A 7,358-nucleotide genomic window follows, 5' to 3' on the forward strand; every position below is an offset into this window, starting at 1 on the left:
ATTATTTTATAAATTTATTTAGTTTGGAATCCGATCTCAGATGTAATATTTTTCTATAAGTACTTAGAAATAAGACTTAGAAATTGTTGAACCATTGTAATAGACTTTTGAGCAGACTTGTATCCTTCGAAGTTATTATTGAAATAATAAAAAGATTCTGGATTCATTTCAAAACAAATTGTGTTCTTGTAAGTCTTTCTTTGTTATTATTTTCACTATGTTTTATCTGCATATGTTTTGAAGTTTATGGGAGTTCTGGGTAAGATAATATTGAGTTTAAATTTGTCTAAAATCCCCCATGAAGTTATAATCTATTACAGAGATTAGTTTATTAAATCGTTTGTTTGATTTAACTCCTCTACATCAATAAATTGTCATCTTCCCTTAAATTTTCTTAAACATATATTGTTTGGTTGTAACAACATTTTACACACATACATTGTATATGATGGTTAGATAATCTTTTTTATGTTTAACAAACATATAGTTTCTAAAGTTTCAACCTTGCACATCTAAATCAAAGCTAAATTACTATTTAGAGGTGAAGAATCAACCCTTATATTTATTCATAAGTAATTAAGAATTGCACCTATTCAAACAGTTTAGAGATTTGGTCATCCAAAAAAATTTAAAAACCAACAAAACATTTTATATTCTCTAGCATAATTCCTAACCTAGAATTATCTACAGAGGTACAACAATAACAAAACAGATAAAACGATTTGGTAGATATGCAATAGGATGGACAACCGACATTGGTCATCACCTTTCCATCTCAATGACCCGAGGCGAACATAACCACACCAACTCACCACTTTAATGATAGATGGTGGTTTCGTGGCATCGATTTCTATAAGCTAAATGTGACAGCATGCTAATATTTTTTGTTATTTTCCCCTTTCCAAGTCTTTCCGTTGTTCTGGTCTGCATGCTCGACGACATTGTGGGACAAGGCCATCGGATATTAAATAAGTAGAATCTTTGGTTTATATAATATGTTTTATAATATTTAATATTCAATACAACTTGAGTGGGCCTAATGGTTAAGAGCATGTGTTTCCTCCTAAGAGGTCATAGGTTCAAAAACCAGAGGGGGGTAGAGTATGTATGCCTTCGTAGACTTAGCAGTCAAATCGTTGCGCGAAGGTGGGTCCATTGTCCCACAAACAAGGGGTTCTCATACACCAATTAGGTGTTTGGCTTGGCTGCTACCTTAAAATTGGATAATAATAATAAAAATATTGTATAGTGGTATGTGGTAGGGATATTGGTTATTTTTATAAATATTGGTATTTTATTGAGAATTGTGTGATTAGATTTTAATAAAGGAAAAAAATCATTTTTTATATTACTTCAATTTAATACAATTAAAAATTTCTTTTATTATTTCATTCTAATATAATGATAAATTAGCAATTGCACCGAGAGGTGAAAAGGAACACCGATAGGAGGGAGTGAGAATAATGTGGAATGCAAAGGGATGCTTTAGATAATATTATTGAAGCTCTTTAAAAAAACTCTAAGTGGTTATAATTTTATGCTTTCCATGTTCATATAGGAAAGTTATTACAACTACCTTCCAACCATTTGGGAACACCATTTTAATCAACGTCTATTGTAGTTTCTCCCTCAAGATGGCATTGAAAGTTTCTTTGAGCTTGACAAAAATCCCTCATAATTCTTTTCTAGGCATTGAAAGTTGCTTTCAACTTGACAAAAAAAACCCATAATTCTTTAGCTTCAGTGTCATAATTCTTTCTATGTGTGTGCGCTTGCGTGCCCAAGTGTGAGGTGATGGAGAGCTTTGGTAACGAAAAACTTTTCCTTTCAATTTTTTAGTCATTTTTCTCTCTTTTCATTAAATGTATTTTTCATTTGTAATATCTATTATGAGTTTGGAAAACAATGGATTGATGATGATAGTTTTATAGTTCCCTGCAATGTTTTGGTTTCCTCTTTTACATATTTAAAAACCCATATAAATATAAAATATCTAAGATGTTGAAATAGTTTGTTCCACATACTACCTATGCTTCCCATGCATCAATGATATTCTCTCAGATTTCACTTGTGTATTCCACTGTACCAAACCATGAACCCAATGCGTCATAGGTTAATAGACAATATAAGCTAAATTTATGTTTACACTTTAAATTAATTTTGATTTGAAAAAAATTGTAGTTAGTGATGTGGTGCGGTGGGTGATAATGCTTCCTACAAACTTTGTTTTTTTTCATGGCTTAAGGAATATTTCACATGCCCAATGGCGAGGATTCACAATAACTTATCATAATGTAATGCCCAATGTCGAGGATTCCCAATAACTTATCATAATGTATGCTTGAAATTACTGTCTTCATAAATAATGAAAAAAAAATTCCCAACTAATTTTTCTATTCTGAACTCCTAGTAATGCCCATTGTTCTTAGAATGATTTTCCTTCCTGCAGCTCATTTTTTCCCTATAAATATGCAACCATTACTAACAAATAATTAACCCAAGGAATGCATTTTGACACACTTAAGAATTACTTCTTGGAAACATCATGCTTCTGGTTGCATCTTCTCGCATTCCTCCCATATGGCCTCGAACAAAACAATTGATGGATATCGCTCACCAAAACTTGGAAATACAACTACAATCAATTTCCCTGAGTTCCTGATCATTTTTCCACTTTAATTATTGTGGCTACAGTACCTCCTGATGAAATTCCTACCATTAAGCCTTCCTGAAGTGTCGGAAATGGAGCGCCACTCGTCAGTGGTGGGATCGTATGCTTCGGTGGAGCTAAGGTCGAAGCTAGGAGCCACGATGTTGTCTCCCACAGCGTAGATGCAGTCGTCGATGCTATTTTCGTTCTTTAATTCAATGGTAATTTCGTCCTTTAAGTTGGTTTCTTATTAGTTGACACTTGATCACACCTTAATTCGATGGAGTTGGGAGCCACGTTGAACCCACGTGTATCAGGTTTTAATTGAATTCCATTAGCCCTGTCGGTCCTAAGGGAAACAATGATTCCAATCCATTGCACTATTGACTTTTCATTGGAAAGATAATGTAGTCCAAAGAAGAAGGGAAATAAATATAGGCCAACATGTGAAAGCGAAGTTGCACTGCACCACTGCTTAAACATAATGGTGTTGGTGTGGTGTCCTTTGCCAAAGTCCCATTTGCACCAATATTGTAACCAATTTTTCAAACAACAAGCTGAGTTTCCACTATAAATAAAATCGTAAAAGCAAGATTAATATTCATTTTAGATCTTATTTTACGAAAACCAGATAAATGAAGGACAACAACTATGAAAGTAGTAAAGCTCTCCCATACTGGACAAATGTTGATTAGAAAAAGACCCAGAAATGATCAATACCAAAACATTCAATCAACTTTAATCTCATAAAAGTTCATGCCTTGCAGGATAAATACATGAGCCATGACTGACAAAACATACAAACAAATTATATCAATTAATCTTTTATTGATTTCTTTGACGGCTTGGTTGGAGAAAGAAAAGAGATCACAAGAAATTCTCTGCAGATAGGTAGTTCATTTTGTTTTGAAACTATCTGATATGTATCATATCAAACAAATATAAACAATACATGGAAAGAAATTTTCTTCAAAGGAAAGTAAATTGTGGAAAAAAAGACTCAGATATACCATTACACATAAAGTTAAATAAATTAAAGAAATGAACTCGTTGGATAACTCCATAGCATACTTAAAAACCACCTATGTTCAACTAATGAAATTATTAACACAGATTCATAGGAACCCTGGATCTATTAAGTGTCCAAGTGGATCAAAATAAATAATTGAGTGAAAACCTATATATGCCCTTGATTTATTAAATTCCCAACGAAATTAAATAATTGAGTACAAATCTCTCCATGCATAAAAGATCCAATGTATATATATTATCAATTTTATTTTTCCTATCTTCCACTATTAACTACCTCGAGAAAAAAAAAAATCAATACAAACCTCTTTGCACTTAAAGGATCCAGTATGTGTATCTAATCAGTCTTCTTTTATCATCAATCTTGTATATATAATCAGTTTTGTTTGCACTGAGAGAGCACCTAGCTTCTCTTAGTGCAAACAGAGCATATGACTAGCAGACTTAACCAGGAATGTTTCTCTACTGAACAACACTAGGTTCTACACTATATTTTCAAGGATTGGAAAATCCAACTTCCTTAGGTCAGTAGTGGTTATGGTAGCCACAAGATATGATTTCCATGCCTATCTTGTGGTAGTAACTATCAGAGGAATAGGAAGCATGTTGTTGAACATTATTAGGATCGTAGCAGGGTTGACCTTACAAAAAAGAGGAGAAATCAACTTGGCCAGGACCGCATGCCCAATCCAAAGAAACTTGGACAAGTTTAGGGTCAACCACTTCCATTGATATTCAGAAGTCTGAATGGAAATGTCATTAGAAAGAATTGTACCAACATCTATTAAATGTAATGTGTACACTAGATATTTATCGGCATATAGAGTCCCCAATTCTGCTCATAAATAGGACTTGATCTCATATCCTTGTTGAATAATTCATAAATGTATGTATTGACTAGTATGCCAGGATCCCTAGGAGTTCCTGTGTTGTTGAGGACATGCCTAACTTGATTACTATGATAAGTGTCGACATTGTCATCTATGGTAGGAGGTTCACTCTAGACACACTTTGAGGTCCATCCTGTCTCAAACACAACCATTGGAATGTTTGTGAAATTCAAGTCGGCCATGGCAAAGTATCCAACATCAATCATGGCATTGAAAACATTAGTGTAATATAGCATTGTATTGGCATCCACTGCCTCTTTGTTAGTGGGGAGGGGCTGAAAAAGGGTGTAGTCCAATCCCACCACTCCATTTCTTTGCGTGTACACATAATAGGGATATATGTTAAGCATGAGAAAAGAATCATTTTTCTATAGAAAATCGAGCATGAGCACAAGAATCAACTTAAAGCTCCCATTGAAGAAGGCCTGAGAGGGTGGAAAGGAATCTAAGATGATGTCAAAAAAATGAGGACTGGAAACCTTGACCTGCCTGTCCAGATTGGCTGCCACGAGAGTAGAATGCAAGAACTTCATGGTAGACAACAGATCTAAGGCAACATTGGGAATAGTAGTAAGAACACCCACACAGATTCCTTTGAAGTTGGTGTCTGGAAGGTAGGTTTCCACATTCATGTTCACCCAACTAGTTGCAGTGGAGCTTGACCACCTTATCCCTAGCAATTGGTTTTTGGGCACTGTTACTACAACATCTATTATTGTTTTCCCCTAAAATGTCAAAGTTCCTTGATCTACATCATGGAGCCGCACATGGTTCACTTGTTGTACCTTGACATGAAGTGAATTGTTGCTACATTTGAGTTCCATGCCTTTGAAAACAATTTCATTTGCTTGAGTACCCAACCATACAACCAACTTCTACTCGCCCTTGACCTTCCCTTCATTTTTCTTGTCCTCAAGCTAACACCACTGAAGCGCAAGAAACCGAGTGAAAGATTAGGCTCACATATTGCCCAAGCTGCTTGAGGTCCATGAGATGGATAGTGAAGATGAAAAACCATGGAAGTTTCTCGCCATCAATGATAAACAAAACAACGACCACAACAAAAACCTTTCCATGCATACGTTTTTTATCCGCCAGAGGAGGACGAAAATGGGTCGCTCAGATTGGCTCGCATGAACAGTGTTTGGACATAGAAATCCCATAGAGAAAATGCATTCGGCATAATTAAATGAATTCTATTTATAGATAGTGTTATAGTAGTTTGTATATATATATATATATATTATATATATATATATATATATATATATATATATATATATATATATATATATATATTCTAATTTATAGACGAAATGACCTTTTTCACAACATTTTTTCTCGTTAATTTTAACTAAAAATTGCTAAAGATTTTTAAAAACTTGAGTTTAAGTTTTTTAAGATGTAAAACTCAAGTGTCCAAGGGTTTATAGGATACTCAATCCATTTATGCATTCAAAAATACATTCTAAACAACAAAAAATAAAATTCTTTCTTGAAATTGTTTTCCAGATTCTAATGAAAAAGTCTATTTCATCTATAAGTTAGACTATGTACCTATATATAATATAAAAAATAAACTTTATAATAATATTTACGCCGATAGGAATTTTTTTGTGAGCTTGCAGTGGGACCCTAGCCAATCCGATCACTCAATTTTCTTCTTCCTAGGACCAATTAGAAATTTCCATTTGGGACTAGCACCTAGACAATCAACATTCCCTATACCTCCACAGTCTCCCAGCAATCAATTTTCACTTCATGTATGCCCAGGTTGTTTGCTTGTTTCGGCATTGAATTGAATTGAATAGGCATGGAGGCAAGGACTTCATTCAATATCTTCATTCAATTTTTCCTGCTGCATTTGGTGTTTTGGGTGGACTTCCACAATCTCCATGCAATCAATTTTCACTTCATGTATGCGCAGGCTTCCTGCTTCTGCATTGAATAGGCATGGAGGCAAGGACTTCATTCAATTTTTCTTGTTGTGTTCGGTGTTTTGGGTGGAATTCCAGGAACTAATATATACTAAAGAGGGGTGTGTTCTTAACTACTATTGTTTCAACAGGTAAATTTGAGAAAATCAAAGTTGAAAGACATCGAACTTCATCTAATTTGAAGGATTTCAAGGGGTTTCTCCGAAACAGGTAACTTGTATATACCGAATCATTGGTATTCACAAGACGCATTTATATACAGAACTCATTAGATGATCAGTTGGTATTCAAAAGACACTGTTAACACCCAGGTTGTTCCCTTTGACTCCTGAGGGAATACGGCCGGGGTAACCACTAACCAAGCTTTGGATTACAGGTTCTAGCCTACCTGTAATCAGAGAGGGCTCTCTCTTTTAGTTTTAACTTTGTTTTTTGAAGATTTTAGGCTAGTTATGAGATGGGAGTTTTGTTTGAATTTTGGTTGCAGGCTATTGTTCAAGGAAGGGCATGAAAATATCAAAGAGAGTTCAATCCATTGGGCATGTGGAGTCCAGAAATGAAAGTTTTTTCTATATGCGATAAAGAGAGGTTCACTGCAGGGCCAGATGGGTATTCATGATACAAACTTCGATTTTTAGACAATAAACAGTATAAATTACACCAGTAAAAGGCAGTTAAGAGTTCTTTCACAGTATAACAGAGAATAACAGACAAATCATTATCAGCAGCAAGTAAGAATTACTGAATAAAGACTTATCATGTGATTAGAGATAATAGGAGCATTTAAGAATTCCATAGTTGCAGATAACCCTGGAGAAAACATATTTAGTAGTAAAGATTGAGTTTAGGGTG

The 7,358-nt window shown here is 34.4% G+C and overlaps 1 pseudogene; it reads right to left on the reverse strand.

Moving 5' to 3' along the window:
• Window positions 1-4,204: 4,204 nt before the first annotated feature.
• On the reverse strand, window positions 4,205-5,393 carry LOC149238630 (glucan endo-1,3-beta-glucosidase 3 pseudogene; annotated as a pseudogene).
• Between the last annotated feature and the right edge of the window lie 1,965 nt (window positions 5,394-7,358).

This window comes from Pinus tabuliformis, chromosome 8 (genome assembly GCF_031772625.1).
Source record: "Pinus tabuliformis cultivar Carrire ecotype Pingquan chromosome 8, CPIR1, whole genome shotgun sequence".
Classification (NCBI taxonomy): Eukaryota; Viridiplantae; Streptophyta; class Pinopsida; order Pinales; family Pinaceae; genus Pinus; species Pinus tabuliformis.